Consider the following 17,224-nt stretch of genomic DNA (forward strand, 5'->3'; position numbering starts at 1 on the left):
CAGGGGCACCAAAAAGAATAAAGTATCTAAGAATAAACTTAACCAAGGAGGTCAAAGACCTGTACTCTGACAACTATAAAACATTGAGGAAAGAAGTTGAAGATGACACAAATAAATGGAAAGATAGTTCATACTCATGGATTGGAAGAATTCATATTGTTAAAATGTCCATACTATCCCAAGCATACAGATTTAATGCAATCCCTATCAAAATACCAACAGCATTTTTCCCAGTACAAGAACAAATAATCCTAAAATTTATATGGAACCACAAAAGACCGTGAATAGCCAGAGCAATCTTGAGAAAGAACCAAGTTGGAAATACCATAATCTTGGTTATCAAGATACACTACAAAGCGATAATATCAAAACAGTGGTACTGGGACAAAGACAGACACACAGATCGATGGAACAGAATAGAGAATCTGGAAATAAACCCATGCGTATGTCATTGATCTATGACAAGGAGGCAAGAATATACAATGGGGGAAAAGACATCTCTTCAATAAATGGGAAAACTGGACAGCCACATGTAAAAGAATGACCACTTTCTTACACCATACACAAAAATAAACTCAAAATGGATTAAAGACCTAAATGTGAGATCTGAAACTATAAGATTCCTAGAAGAAAATATAGGCAGTCATCTCTTTGACATCAGCCTTAGCAATATTTTTCTGGATCTGTCTCCTCAGGCAAGGGAAACAAAAGCAAAAAAGGAACAATTGGGACTGCATCAAAATAAAAAGCTATTGCACAGCAAAGGAAACCACCAACAAAATGCAAATGCAACCTAGTAAATGGAAGGAGAGATTTATAAATGACATATCCTATAAGGGGTTAGTATCCAAAATATATAAAGAACTTCTACAACTGAACATCAAAAAAGCTAATAATCTGATTTAAAAATGGACAGAGCACCTGAATAGACACTTGTATAAGAAAATATCCAGATGGCCAACAGGCACATGAAAAGATGCTCAACAACACTAGTCATCAGGGAAAGCAAATCAAAACCACAGTGAGATATCACCCTATACCTGTCAGAATGGCTAGAATCAAAAAGATAAGAAATAACAAGTGTTGATGAGGGTGTGGAGAAAAAAGAACCTTCATGCATGTTGGTTGGAATGTAAATTGGTGCAGCCGCTGTGGGAAAGAGTATGACGCTTCCTCAAAATATTAAAAATAGAACTACCATACGGTCAGTAATTCCACTACTGGGTATTTACCCAAAGAAAATGAAAATACTAATTTGAAAAGATATATGCACCCTTATGTTTATTGCAGCATTATTTACAATGGCTAATAGATGAACAGATAAAGAAGATGTAACACACACACACATACACACACACACACATGCTCATGAACAATGGAATATTACTCAGCCACAAAAAAACCACAAAAAACCTGAGGTCTTGCTATTTGCAACAACAGGGATGGACCTAGAGGGTATTATGCTAAGTGAAGTAAGTCAGACGGAGAAAGACAAACACCATATGACTTCACTCTTATGTAGAATCTAAAAATCAAAACAAATGAACAAACAAACAAAAAGCGAAACAGACCCACAAAAACAGAGAACAAAGTGAGGGTTGCCAGAGGGGAGGTGGGTGGGGGAGTGAACAGAATGGGTGAAGGGGAGTGGGAGGTACAGGTTTCCAGTTGTGGAATGAATGAGTCACAGGGATGAAAGGTGCACCTTAGGGAATATGGTCAGGGGTATTGTAATAGCCTTGTACAGTGGCGGGTGGTAGTTAACGTTTGTGGTGAGCATACAGTAACGTATAAAGTTGTGAATCACTGTTGTACACCTGAAACTAATGTAACATTGTGTGTCAACTATACTTCAATTTAAAAAATATGTTTTTAACGCCCATAAAAAAATAAGTGGAATTAGAGCTGAATGTCACAGGACACAGAGCAAGGGACTATCTCATCCCTGAATTTCACACGTTGTGACAAACAGCGCTACTTTGCTGTGTCATCAGAGGTAACTTATCACCATGAAGAAAACACAGATCCCATTGGATAAGATCCCTGACAAGGCACAGCCGACACAATGAGGTCATACCCGGGGGGAGGAAACCGCACATCCCAGGGATTGAGACCAGCTCCCCAGGGAGATGAAGCCAACAGAGCAGGAGGGCACTTGCCAGCAAAAAGTTGTAAACAGGTTCAGGTAAATGTGAATGTGTCCTTTTGTTCAAGGAGATTTTAGCCCCCGGAGAGTGGAGAAGCATCACATATATATATCATGTATCAGAGAACTATCACATATCAAGGCATACGTGAGAAATACCTGCGGTGGCGTCTTACGCATCGCAAGCCGTAAGCAAACATACCATTTGAAAACAAATGGCCATTCCTCCTTTCCTTCCTTATGTGAATTTGAAGGCACGTGTCAGAGTAGAGAGCTGGTAAATTATTCAAGTTCTGTTCGGGTCTTTGAGGGGTCCCGAGAGATAACACCCTTCTTCCCTGATTGATGAGCCCGCTGAGAAACGAAGCAGGAAAGATGGCAGGGACAGGCTAACGCCATCACCTTTGTCAATCTGATACTGAAGATGTGGCTGATATCTGTGAGCAAACAAGCTTTCCAATACTGAACTCCCGTCACAGCAGCCCAGAGCACAGCAGCCTCTCACCCTGGCCTTGCCCCTCCCCAGCCCGCACCTCAGCTCACACCCTGACAGCAAAGAGGAAAACAGAGAGGGTCTGCGCCAATCACACTGGGAAAGAATTGTATTCTTTCCAAATTTCCTATCAACCAAGTCACTCCATCTTCTCTGAGCAGAGGGGTGTTACATAAAAAGAGCCTCCTCCTCCTGAAAGAATGTGGGGAATAAGTGTACACTTACCCCCAAAATAGAACCCTGATGCCTCGCATGCCTGATGGGTTGCACCCTGGGGTCCCTCACCAGTCCACGCCCAAATGCTCTTGGCAAAACTCCTCTTTAGAAGGCAATGATAAGGTGTGCATGTGTGTCCACGTGTGGGTCTGTATGTATGCGTGTGTGTATGTGAACGTGTGTGGGTTTGCCCATGGTGTAAGTGTTGGCACACGTGTCTATGTGTACATTGTGAGTGTGCATGTGAGCATGTGAGTGCACAACCATGAGCGAGTGCATGTGCAGACGTAGTGTGCTTTGCCTGCCTGTGCATAAATGCGTGCATGCGTAGGTATATGTGTGTGTGCCTGAATGTGCACTTTATGTAGGTGTGACTATAGCCCAAATGTGCGTGTGTGTCTGTATCCAGCTCTGGAGCCAGACGGACGTTCAGGTACATATTTGGACAGACTTATTTCAGCAAACATTCCTCGAGTACCTACAATGACCAACGACCGTGGCAACCATGAAGAGGAGTATTACGTGTCTCTAGAGGCAAAAAGATTATAAGCGGGCGAGGAAAGAGAGACACATGAGCAACCGTATGCAGCAGAAGATCAAAGCCGCTAAATGCCATAAGAGCACGAAGAAGAGGAGAGTCGTTCTGATCTGTAGGATGGTGGGGCTATTCGAGTGCAGCTTGAGAGAAGCTGGGACGTGCCAGGAGGACGTTCCAGGTGAAGGCAGAGTGGGAGCTCGGGCCAAAGGTGGAAATACAGGGCCTGTTTAACAAGGAGACGTTTGTAGTGACAGGGCCGAAATACTACGAGAGTTACTGTATTGGATCAGATCAGGAATAACAGCTGGCCTTTCTCCACCTTGTTTCACAGGGTACGTGGTGACAAGTGACGGGAGAAGGCCAGCTTATGGAGAACTTTGACTGTGGTACTAAGCAACATGAATCTCCCTTCTTAAGGCAGAGGGAAGCCATTGTGTTCGAATGGAGATGGGGAATGGTGAGGGTGGTGTTGGAAATCTCAGGGCTAAGAGCTCAGTGCACTGGCCTAGATGAGAGAGAGTGAGGGCCTGAACTGTGATGGAGAGGAGAGGTCAGAGAGGGGACAGTTTTACAGACACACTCAACAGTATCCTACTGGGGGGGTGGGCAGGAGGTTCTCAGACCTGGCAACGGCTGTGTAATGGTGTCCGAAACATGAGGAGGAAGAGGATGATAGGATAGGAAAAGTGAAGTTAATTTCGAACCACTGTGTCGACCCTGATAATCCCAGAGCTAGACTCTGTAATCCCAAAGCTTACACAGATGTCGACTCTTGGGAATTGTGTCCTCCTTCTGGTGAGGCACCAAAGAATGTTTTCCTTTGCCACCATGCTTCCTCTGCCTGAGAAAGTCATTCACTTCTGGAGGAAGCCCGTACCTCTCCCACCCAGAACCCTGGATCTCTAATGGATTTCTCTCTATAGCTCTACCTCAGGGAAAGTCTCGATTTGCATCGTCAGAGGGAGTTCTGAAGAAGCACGCTTCCCTGAACACAGGAGCCACTGCCCTTGCTCTCGTCTGCCCTGCTCAGTGTCTAGCCGGCCACATCTGGGCGCTATGGCGGCCGTGGCCCGCGGTGCATGACCTGATGTGGTCACGAGGGGACGTAACTCACACTGGCTGTGAATAGGCACATTTGTGCGTCCAAGGAAAGGTCAAGTTCCAGGAGAGGAAAGGCTGCACGGTGACTCCAGTCGATGGACAAGGATCCGCTGGGGTGGCTAGGACGCAGAGGTGGAACCTAGGACCCTCAGTATGTCACATCAGCCAGGATGGATGGGGAAAAGGTCTTCAGCTACGGAATTCAGCAGAACCAGGGGCTAAAGATAGGATGGAGTTGGAAAGGCAAACACAACAGTAACTGAGGCGGATTCTAAGAATGAGGAACGGTTAGCCAGAAATAGGTCAGGACGCGGGGAGCTGAAAGCCAGCAGTGGCTGGATTCACAGCGTGGGGGCCTGAGAACCCAGAGGGACTGAAAAGCCAAAGATCTAAAGATACAACCCCGCCCAGGCGAGGGGCTACAGTCTGAGAAAGCACACCGGGCACTGGGGCTCAGTGGCCTGGAGCAGAGATGGTAGCTCTTAACTAAATCAGAAGCTCCTGGAAGGCAGAGAATGCAGATGCGACATCTTGATCAGTAGGCAATCAATAGTTATTGGTTGATTGATGGGCTTAAATAAGCTTTTCAAGAGGATAGCCTCTAAATTGCTACCTTATATCTTTGGAATGGCTTGAATTTTCTAGTTTCTCTCTCTCTCTGTGTTTTTTCCCCCCCTGGCAGCTGTTACAGCCTCAGCAAACTAAAACTGTTACTATTTCAGCATCATCGCTAAGAAGGGCATCGGAGCATCTTCATGTCAGGCTGAGCTCACTCGTTCAGATTAATTCCTTAGATGTTCAGTATAATTTCTGGTAAAGTCACCTTTTGGTTGGAACAAAAGACAGATAACTCACTTTATCTGTGAGCCTTTTATCTTGTGGAAAAACTAAAATTCTCATCCATTCCAATTTTCAAAGTAATTCAAGAAATTGCTAGAAGAAGAAACATGGACTTTGGCAGGATATGTGAAGCCAACACTCTGCCCCTTGCTGCCCTATGAATGCCCCACCATCCTGGCAGTTTCTGATCTGATTCCACAGGGATTACAGAGACCTGGTGACGACTGTGTTCCCGAAGCTTCCCACCGGTTTTAAAGAAGTGGCTGAGTTTCACTTTTATTTATAGAAATCTCAAGAATTATCTCCAAATGCCAAGGTTCCAAGAAGATTCCAGAATCTTAGAGTTTGAGAGGACATGTGGGGTCACCTAAACCCTTCCTGTGTCAGATGAGTAAACTGAGGCTCAGAAAAGTGACTCTTGCTGAAGATCCAACAAAGTGGGATGTTGACACTTTGCACTAAGCTCCCCGGGTTTACTGCAACACGCCTCTTCATTGACTGAAATACTTGTACTGGATCCAGATATTAAAAAATAAATCCAAAAAGGATTAAAAATATAACAAAAAAGCAATAAACACACAAAAAATGCAAAAATAAAGGGGAATCGTCTTTAACAAAAGAATTATGCATGTGGTATTTGCTCCCTAGACCAGGGAATTATTCTGCTAAACACACATATGCATCCGAAGACAAAGCACTCTCAAGCTGTCTAAACACGTATTTCTCGAAAGGCTTATTATATTCCTTTTTTCTATGCAAAAATGACAAGCAATGAGCAAGTAATGACAATGCCCAGCACCCAGCATTATGGAAATTCAGGTATAGAAGTTTCGCCCTTCATGTCTTTCAGTGTTTATCCCCCAGAACAAAGGAGAATTATAGGCATTGTGCTGACAATGGAAATGCAAGCTTTTTTTTCCCCCTCTGGTTTTCTGTTGCTGGGGTATAAGACCACATGTGCCCTAAAACTCTTTCCCATCTGGCTGGTGTTTGAAACTCCTCTGGGACCCAGTTTCTGCAGTTGAACAATTAATTCTCTTGAACACTTAGGAACTGTTGAAATGAAGATTCCAGAGAGAGTCATTCGTGACCTTCTGTTTGTGTGAGTTTTGCTGAGGCGGACCTCTTGTGTTGCCGGAAGAGAAAATCTACTAAAATCTCTTGGGTGAGCATGTCAGCAGGCTAATTTCACCCTGAAACTAGCCACTCGGTGCATTTTAGAAGGTATCGTAAGCGATGTCGCCTCAGATATTAATATTGATGTAACTCTGAATATTATGCTTTTTCCTCTGATTCAGAGCATTACTACAACATTTCAACAATTCCATTAGGCCACACCTATAACATTTGAACTCTGGTAAAATACAGGAAAAAAACCAATATTCTTCGACATTTTTGGAAAAGTATCAAAAACTGTAAACTATGAATTAGCCTAACGAAAAAAAAAATCACACGAAGTTATGGATAATAACACTAATAAAGGATATAAAAGACTACCTAAATAAACAGAGACAGGTGCCATATTTATGAATGGGACAGCTTAGCACAGAATAGATGTTCATTTTCCCTAAATGAATCTCTACTTCAATGCAATCTTAATCAAAATCTCAAGATGATTTTTTTTCTTGCTTTATGGAGATGTAAGTGGCACATAACATTAAGCAAGCTTAAAGTGGACAATGCGATGATCTGATACATGTGTGTCTATATTGTGAAATGTTTACCACAATAAGGTTGGTCAGCATATCCTCCACCTCACAGAATTACCATTTTGTTGTCATTGTTATGCTACTCTCTTAGCAACTTTTGGGTATACAATATTTGCCATCACCTATAGTCACCATGCTGTACCTTAGATCCCCAGAACCTGATGGATTCAAGAGGATTTTTTAATTGGAAAAAATAATTTTAAAATTTATAAAGAAGAATAGAAGTCCACAAAGAGCCAAGGGAATCTGAGGAAGAAAGGCAAAAACAATACTAGCTCTATCAGATAGCAGCCCATTTTACAAGTATTCGCATAGGAGAGGCAAATAGAATAGAAAGTTTGAGAACAGAGCCACATATATATGGGGAATTGGTATATGATAGGGCTGGCATTATAGATCAGAGGGAAGAAGACAGATTATAGAATAATAGATCTTGGAAAATGTGGTTCTCTCTGGGAAAAAATAGATTCAAATTAAACATTTAATTTAAATTTATTTTTACTAATTATATAATATGCAATTATGTTAGTATATAACAAGCACAAATATGTAATTATAAATGAAATACTGAAAAATTTAGATAATTAAAATACATTGAAAATCACAGTATAAAGAAAGAAACACCAAATAGTTTTAAGACTATAAAGCTGCTAAGAGGAAATATAAGAGAATATCTTGATAAGCTTAGAGTAACAAGGTAGATTGGGAAAAAGAAAACAACAGATGGAGCAGAGAGGATTTCTAGGGCAGTGAAACTACTCTGTATGATCCTATAAGGTGGTTACATGTCATGATACATTTGTCCAAACCCATACAATTTCATACAACACCAAGAGTGAGCCCTAAGGCAAACTATGGGCTCTGAATGACAATGATGTGACAATAAAGGTTCACTGATTGTAACAAGTGTCCCACTCCGGCAGGGGATGTTCATAGTGAGGGAGGCCATGCATGCTGGGGTGGGGTGGGGGGGCAGGGGCTATGTGGCAAATCTCTGTACCTTCTGCTTAATTTTTCTGTGAACCTAAACTGCTTGTTAAAATCTACGGACACACACATTTTGCAGTTCCTCCTATCAGCTGGGTGGAGACTTTTCCCCCACTCCTTGATTCTGTGCTTGGCCATGTGACTTGCTTTGGGCCACGGGGTGTTAGCCTTATGAGGAAGCAGAGGCTTGAACAGCCCATGTACACTGGGGCTTGCCTTCCCCTGCTGCTGGAACCCCTGAGACCACCTTGTGAAGAAGCCTGGGCTAGCCACCTGGAGTCTGAGAGGCCATGTGGAGTGGAGGCCCCGCCCCGCCCCCCAGCACCATCCAGCCCCGGGAGGCAGGCCCTGTCCAGAAGCTTCACCCCACCAACCCATAGCAATAAATCATTGTTGGCCTAAGCCACTAGGCTTTGGAGTGGTTTGTTAGATAGCAAAAACTAGCTGATTTGCTAGGAGGGGCACAAAAAGCACAAACTTCAAAGGAAAAAATAGATGGATTTAAGGACATCAAGAGTAAAGCTTTCCCTTTAAACCAAGACACCTTGGACAAAGGTAACACACAGGAGATGTACTGGAAGAAGATACTTTGCAAAACTAGGACAAAAGCTTAAAATCCAGAATATCTAAGAAACTCTTGCAAATCAGCAAGAAAAAAAATAGAAAAATGGGCAAAAATGTGAAAATCACAGACGTGAAACTGGAATGGCCAATAAATATATGAGGAGCCTCTCAAGCTCCTTAGTAATCGGAGAAATGCAGATTGTGTTTGAAATGAGATACAACCTTACAACCATCAGACTGGCAAGAACTAAAAAGTTGTATAATAGGAGCGCCTGGGTGGCTCAGTCAGTGAAGCGTCTGCCTTCAGCTCGGGTCATGATCCCAGGGTCCTGGGATCGAGCAAGCCCTGCATCGGGCTCCCTGCTCAGTGGGGAGTCTGCTTCTCCCTCTCCCTCTGCTGTTTCCCCTGCTTGTGCGCTCACGCTCTCTCTCAAATAAATAAAATCTTAAAAAAAGACTAAAAATAAAAAAGTAAAAAATAAAGTAAAAAGCGGTATTAATAGCAGGTGCTACCAAGGATGTAGGGAAATGGAACTCTTTGCTACACTACAAAGGGGCAAGGGTCACCTGCCGCCACTCTGAGCATGGTTTATTTCATCTAGTTTACATCCAAAGGTGAAACCAAAACTATTTTATATTCTTAACCGAAAACAGCCACTCATGCAAGAATCAAGGGGTTGTTCCTGGAGTTAAAGGTTTATCCTGGCCCTAGTCGTATTACTTTGGTTACACCTGGTTGGTCAAACATTATTCTGGATATGTTGTAAGAGTATTTTTAGTTGAGATTAACATTTAAATTGGTGGATTTATATACAGCAGCAGATTGTCCCCCTTACCGTGGGTGGGCCTCATCCAATCAGTTGAAGGTCTGAACAGAACAAAGACTGACCTCCAAGAGCAAGAAGGAATTCTCCAGCCTGACAGCCTTCAGACTGGCACCACATCGGCTCTTCAACCTGACAGCCCACCCTGCGGATTTTGAACTTGCCAGCCAATTCCTTAAAATAAATCTCCTCTCCATATATATATATACATCCCATTGATTCTGTTTGTCTGGAGGACCCTGACTAATACGCCAAGGAACTTGTGTAAGGGGCTGATCAGAATGAGATCAGCCAAAGAGTTTATGCCATCAGCTTTTGACCGTAGGGTTGGCGGGCTGGATCAGTGGTAAGTAACAACTTCAGAACAGCATAGTGGAAAGATGCTCAGATTTCACGTAGGCAGGGCTCAGTTTCCGACAAACAGAAGTGTTTGTATGAAGGGGAAGCATCCCTAAAACAACAAGGACCCACCACCAATCCCAAAGCTCAGTTTCAACCACAACAATTCACCAGATGTCTCAGCTTGATTTCCCAGGATGTGAGACAATACCATGGAGGAAAATAAAGCTGATTTTAAAAATTGGAAACAACTCGATTACGTAGGATTTTTTTTTTTTAAGTTTTGCTTGTTTGTTTGTTTTGCTTTTAGCTTTAATCACTCAGTAAGGCCCAGTTGCCCTAATGTAAGAATCCTATGTGGGTCAGGTTGGATGCCAGGTTAAACGTTAATGAAATCCCAGGGAAATCTCAGGACAGGGAGTGGGAAGAGAAAGTGGGTCACTCAGGCTGTTGGAATAATGGGACCACAGGGAATGTTTCTCCCTGTTTTAAACTTCTAATATTGCTGTCATGAAATTGACCAATACATAACCTTTTCTAAATTTAAGCATCCTTAGGGACAAACAAACAAACATGTTAATCTTTCCTCTCCATCATGCTTTGGAGAAGCTGGACTCATGCCCCAGGAGACTAGAATCAAAGCGTTTTTTCTGGTCATTATAAACGATTTAACTACAGGCAAAAGAGGACATGAAAAATAGTCAGAGCCATAATAGATGGGTAGATGGAAACAGGATTCTAGGGTTGGAAGGAATCTTAGAAATGTGCTTTGTCCATTCCTTCAGCTCTTGGGCCACACCTAAACTCTTAAAGCCCTTAGGGATTACCTCTAAAGACAATACCTAATCTGTTTTAGAAACTCATTCTGGAGTCTAAGAATACTTACTGTCAGGAAATCAGCGTTGTGAGTAAGTTCGGGCTCCACTCACACCCATTTCCTCTGGCTCTGAGCTCGGGTAGAGATGGACCCCAGCTGGACACGTTCTAGCCCACCCACTGACCACACCTGAAACTTGTCACCAAAATAGCCCCTGCTCCCCCACCCCCACCCTCAGCTTTCTCTTCTCTGAGTTAAATGAGTCTTTACTCCCTTCTCATTGTGTTCATTCTCTGAACTAAACCTACCTGTGCCAGATCTTTGACAAATAGCCCAGTAGAGGATTGGTTACCGCTGGCTCTAGGGGGACCAGCTGTCCCAGTATGCCATGAGCTTCCCGAGACATGGGACTTTCAGTGCTGAAACCAGGAAAGTCTCAAGCAAACGGGGGACAGTTGGCTGAGCTTGCTCTCCAAGGAGGAGAAATGTCTCCCCCACCCCCCCCAAATTTCAAGGAAACTGCTAAAATAATAGATTCGTATCTGCACCTCGGCTGTAATCCTCAGGGTTTGTATGGAGCCCGACTTCTCTCCCTCAAATGCATTGCCCAAAATGTGTCGCTGTTACTGGAAGGGCTACGGGCCACGATCCATCCTTTCTGGTGCTCAAGGAAGCATCTCGGTTAATGACATGTCACTGTGCGGAGGCAGGAAGATCAATCTTGAGTGCCCCCTTCGTCGTTCTGTCCTGAGCACAGCCCTCCGTCAGGAGGGGACGCGGCGGGGCACCGGACCCACGGCGCAGAGCACCTGCGTGCCCACCGCTGAGCCGAACACCTGGAGAGGTAGCTGCGACACCTGTGGCCGCGAAAGATTCAGGAGCGAAGCCAGGAACAGAGACAGGCGTGTGAAGGGGACGAGAAACAGGGCAGGGGAGAAGGCCAAGCAAAGGGGGGATGGTGGTAAGAACAGCCTAAAGGGGTGTAGGAAAGAAAGAACTCACTTCATCCTTTTCTCCCTCTATCCTCCCAGGGTCCCTGGCTGGGGTCTGCACATTAGACAAGACAGGTTAACAAGAGGGACCCAACAGGAGTGCATTAGCATGTGCATCCACATGCACAGGGGAGCACCAGTGGGGAGTAATTCCAGGGGTGGTTAGGACTTGGGGGGCTTATATTGCATCTTTTTTTATTTGTTTGTTTGTTTTATTTGGGAGAGAGCAACAAAGAGCACGGGGGGGGGTGGGGGCGCAGAGGCAGAGAGAGAAGCAGACTCCCTGCTGAGCAGGGAGCCCAGCGTGGGGCTCGATCCCAGGACCCCGGGACCACGACTGGAGCCAAAGGCAGACGCCTAACCAACCGAGCCACCCCGGCGCCCCTATATTGCATCTTAACAAAAGAAAAATAAATGTTTAGAGAAGTGAGGAGACCAAGAAAAGAACTTTGTCTAGGGTGGCAGCTTGGGAGGTTAACATCTGGAGGCACTAGGAAGACAAGGGCTAGGTCGTAAAGGTGTCACGTGGGTTCCTCTGCCTGGTCAAGGTCAGGGTCGAGAGCCACCTCCAGCGATTCCCTTCCGTCCTTCCTGGCAGAGAGGGAAGCTGGACACCTTGACAAGTTTATATCCTGCTTGTAGGGGACTGGGGGGGGGGGGCGCGGAGAGCTGTTCTTGTGTCTGCTTCTTCTCAACTGCTTTCAGCTCAAAATAATCATGCCAAAGCGGCAGGGTTGCGGGTGGCTTATTCTGCTGTCCTCCAAGGGCTGGAGCCAAAGCAAGGCAGGGAAGAAGATTGGAACACCCTCAAAGAGAGGAAAAGGAAGAAGAAGAAGAAAAAAAGGAGGTCATGAGAAGCATGAAGAGAAGCTTGCGTTGGCGGGAGAAGTAGGGACAGGTGCTGCTGTGAGTTCACGACCCGGGGGGGCATCACGCCAATTCTCAGATTCACCGAGACAGCCCTGCCCACCTTCTTTGGATCCCCCTCACACCTGCCAGAGGAATGGTTCCCAGACTCTTGGATTTCATGGACTAGAAGAAAAGAAAAAAAAAAAGTCAAGGATTAACTTCAAGCGACAAAGAACATAAAACTAAAAGTACCTTCTACTGTGCTCATTATTTCCAAAAGCAAAGGACATTGTACATTCTCAGAGGAAGAAAGCTGTCATTGACAAGCCCCGGCCAACAGGCTGCATCCGACATTGTTCTTATTTCTCCCATTTGGCCAAGGAATGCCAAAAACCTCGTCACAGACTGGTGCCAGGTGTCAGCCTGGCATTTGGGAGGCACCGTTTCGGTGAATCTAAGCGTTTAGTCACGAGTTTCTTTAGAAAAATGGGAAAAGCTAACACTTACCGAGCACTTATCGTGGGCCAGGCCCTGCACTCAGGTGTTATTTCCTGAAATCACAGACATCACCCAGTGCTGTTTACTGTCTTCAGATTCCAAATAAGGAAACTGAGGCCCAGAAGTATTAAAAAACAACAACAAAACAAAACTTATCCATGGTCAAGTGAGAGAGGAAGGTTTTAGTCCAGGGCCTGTGTTTTAAACCACGAGGCTGCATTTTGCTCCTTAACAGAGGAAGACTTGCTGGATAATTTGGAAGGATTTTCCCAAGCTCTACATCAGTTTTGGTCATGCTTCCAACTGAAGACACAAAAGGGTCTCCCTAGGACTAACTTTCCCAAAGCAGAAATACTTCAGAGATTTAAACACAGCGACGGCTGTGTCTCCTTGGCCCAGCCCCAGCTGGCCTACCTCGGGATCCCACCTTCCCGCCCTGGCTCCATGTCAGCCCCTCACTTTACACTCCAGTTGCTATTCATAGCTCTGTCTGTCCAGAGGCTTCCTGCCTGCCTCCCTTTCTCTTCAAGGTCTTCCCTTTTCGGTGCTTGGCCTTGATGTCCAACTCCAACTGAACCTCAACATCAGAACTTCAGAAAGATGTTGTCAGGAAGAGCCCCTTTCTCCTTTTTTTTTTATATCAGAGACTTGGTGCCCATCAACAAATGCTCAGACAAAAGCTAATGCCTGGGAGATTATCCACAGGGGATTAGGGGACTAGTCGATAAGAAACGGGGTTGACCTCCTCATTCAAACACAGGTCTCATTAGTGTGTGAGTATTTTATCTGTTTTTTTTAAGATTTTATTTATTTGAGAAAGAGAGAGCACGAGAGGGGGGAGGGTCAGAGGGAGAAGCAGACTCCCCGCTGAGCAGGGAGCCCGATGCGGGGCTCGGTCCCAGGACCCTGTGATCATGACCTGAGCCAAAGGCAGACGCTTAACCAACTGAGCCACCCAGGCACCCTGTTGATTTGGCTTTATTAGCAAACTAATAATGAGGGAAGCTTTCATGAAGGCTCTCCTGTACACTTGAGGGAAATGGGCTGCATTAGTTGACTATACTGTTGTGTATGTCGGAATATCGGCATCCAGGCTGGAAGGGAGCCTAAACTCACCCCCTGACATAGGTCCAGACAGATGAGAAGGTCTCCCAGTTCTAGAAATTTCTAGAGAAGGCTCTTCCACAATCAACTCTTTTAACCCATCCCGATGTTTAATAATCGTCATTGCTAGGAATTTTTTCTTCCTTTAATCCAAATCCTTTCTGCTGTAGTTTAAATGTATTTCTTATGGGTGCCCTTAGTAAAGCTAAAAATACTACCATCCATTTTACTTTTTAATGTAGACTTCTTATCGAAGAAGAAAATTATTTGATCTCTCTGCATTTTCCAACCTTTAGAAGCTAACCTTTCTATCCTCTTTCGTACAGCCATCCAACTGGGAAGGGAGGGCAAATACATCCTGTTTAGAGATTCTCGGACCTAGCATTTCAAAGTGCCCTGTGGGTCAGTGCCATGCCAGGGTCCTGTCCCAGCTATGCCAAGTTAGAATCTTCATGAGTGGGACTCCGGAATTTATTTTTAACAAACCCAGGTCACTCTGATGCTGACCTTGTTCAGACAATCATGTGGGAACCTTGACTCAGTCCAGTTCCTTCTTAAATTTCCCTATCCTCCATGTGGATGGGTTCCTATGGAACCCATCCAATGAGGGTGCAACCACTACATCCCAAGAAAACCCTTTCCATGACCAGAGGGGCCCCCCCTCATTAAAGTCTTTTCCTTTTACTAAGCTAAAATTTGCCTCTTTGAAGTTTCTATGAATTATGCTAGGTGTGGTCCCAGGTGTCAGAGTATTTGTAAGTCTCTCCATTAACTTTCCCAATCTCAGTGATATCCGAATCACATTTCCAGGCCAACATTAAAAAAAAAAAAGGTGGGGGTGCCTCGGTGGCTCAGTTGCTTAAGCATCTGCCTTCGGCTCAGGTCATGATCCCAGAGTCCTGGGATCGAGCCCCGCATCGGGCTCCCTGCTCAGTGGGGAGTCTGCTTCTCCCTCTTTCCCTGCCCCTCCCCCCAGGCTCTCTCTCCTGCACTCTCTCCCTCAAATAAATAAAATCTTTTAAAAAAAAGAAAAAAGAATAAACTGTCCCGTTCTTCAGTAATTGGTCACATGCACGTGGAAAACTACATATTCAGTTGTCCAAAAGCCCTGGTTTAGTCATCAGCACATCGATGAAAAAGGAGTTGTCAAAAGAGCTAGCTCACAGTTCTCAGACTTCAGTGTGAATTAGCACCACCCAAAGGGCCTGTCAAAGCCAATTCCTGGGCCCCACCCCAGGGTATGTGCTTCAGTAGGTTTGGGCTGGGGCTTGAGAGTTCGATTCTCCAGCTGCTGCTGCTGGTCTGGAGACGACCCTTTGAGATCCAGGGGTCTGACGAATGCATGCATAGGGCAGCATTTATTTCCCTGTGGATGAGAATCTACCACATCAGAATCAGCTGGGGAAGCTTTCAAAAGTATACGTGTCTAAAGGACTCAGGATCCCAGCACCGCAATACACTTTCCACATAAACCTTCTTGTTAAAATCTGATGACTCCTCCACTGTGGTTTTGACACTTTTTAAAGGGCTTTGGAGAGGCCCACAGTTCTCAAAGTGTGGTCCCCACTCAGCCTCATCAGCATCACCTGAGAACTTGCTGGAGATGCACGTAACATTTGAGCCACTCATACAGACTGAGCTCATAGAAAGGGCCAGCCCCAGCCCACCACCCCCCACTGACTATTGCCCCTGCCTCTGCTTCTTCCCAGTTTTGTTCTGTTTTATTTTTCACCCGAGAATGTGTTAGTTTATTCTTTTGGAGTTTCCTAAATTTCATGGGTTTGACCTGCCAGGTGGGGAAGATGGCCTGGAAAAGAATTCTGAGTTTGAAGGAAGCTTTTCTACTGTATTATGGGCTTTAAAAAAAAAAAAAAAAAGTATTGTGGGAAAACAGCCATAATATAAAGCTTGCCATCTTCATCATTTTTAAGTGTAGAATTCAGCGGCACGAAGCACATTCCCATTGTTGGGCAACCATACCCAACCCCCGTCTCCAGAACTGCTTCAATCCCCCCAGATGGCAACGTGGTCCCCATTAAACACGAATTTCCCATTCCTCCTCCCCCCCCAGCCCCTGGCAACCACAGCCTACTTTCTGTCTCTGAATTTAACCATTCCAGGTATGGAGTCAAACAGGACTTGGCCTTTTGTGTCTGGCTTATTTCACTTAGCATAAGTGTACAAAGTTCATCCATGCTGCAGGATGTGTCAGAGTTTCCTTCCTTTTCCCCCTCTTATTTATTTTTTGTGGTGGTTAAAAATACATAACATTCCCCATCTTAACCATTTTTAAGTGTACAGCTCAGTAGTGTTAAGTAGATTCCTATCGTTGTGAGACGGATCTCCGACACTTTTTCATCAGGCAAACCTGAAAGTCTATCCCCATGAAGCCCCTTCCCCTTGCCCCTCCCCCTAGCCCCTGGCCCCCACCATTCTGTTTTCTGTTTCTAATGAATTTGACTGCTCAGGGAACCTCACGTAAGTAGAATCACACAGAATCACCGGTCTTTTCGTGGCCAGCTCCTTTCAATTAGCATAATGACCTCAAGGTTCACCCAGGCTAGAGCTCGTCAGAATTTCCTTCCTTTTTAAGGCTGAATAATATTCCATTGTGTGTATGGACCCATTTTGTTCATCCACTCACCCACGGATGGGCCTTTGGATTGCTTCCACCTTTCAGCCGTTGTGAATCATGCTGCTATGCACGTGAGTGTGCAGATACCTGTCTGAGACTGCTCCCCAGTGCTCTCCGCTGAGAAGTGATGCTCTTCTGTCCACAGACACAGCCCCGCCTCGTTCCTGAGCCAGACATGGGGAAGGCAGGAAATTGATTAGTTAGTAATCTGGCAGGGTTTACAATGAAGTCCTAGCTCAGGTGCGAGTTCTGGGGCCTGGTTAGAAATGCTAAGTTCTGCTGTGGATCCCAGCTCTTCCTACTGAACCCCCTCCCCCACCCCCGAGGCTAAGCTCTCCCTTCGCTCCACACTTAGCCAACCCATCTGCAGCACGAGCTTCATTTTGAGCTGTTATAGGTTGAGGATGGCCATGGTCTTCTTGCATACTGAAGACTCTGTGCCAATCTAACGAGTCCAGCTCCTGAAGAGTTATACCAGGAGAATCCGGAAGAAAATGTTAAGTGCTGGGGTCTGTAATAAAATCAGTGGAATGTGAAGAATTTAGAATCAAAGCATTTTCCAGAATTCTTTT

General features: G+C 45.0%; 1 long non-coding RNA gene across 1 annotated transcript in view; it reads right to left on the minus strand.

Moving 5' to 3' along the window:
- The window catches only part of LOC118004697, a 42,961-nt gene extending 31,152 nt beyond the window's left edge, over positions 1-11,809 (minus strand). Inside the window, exon 1 of the long non-coding RNA XR_004677676.1 lies at positions 11,123-11,809. This is a non-coding gene — a long non-coding RNA (uncharacterized LOC118004697). The remainder of the gene's footprint in view (positions 1-11,122) is intronic.
- Between the last annotated feature and the right edge of the window lie 5,415 nt (positions 11,810-17,224).

This window comes from Mirounga leonina, unplaced genomic scaffold, assembly GCF_011800145.1.
Source record: "Mirounga leonina isolate KUSES-001 unplaced genomic scaffold, KU_Mleo_1.0 Mir_93, whole genome shotgun sequence".
NCBI classification, from domain to species: domain Eukaryota; kingdom Metazoa; phylum Chordata; class Mammalia; order Carnivora; family Phocidae; genus Mirounga; species Mirounga leonina.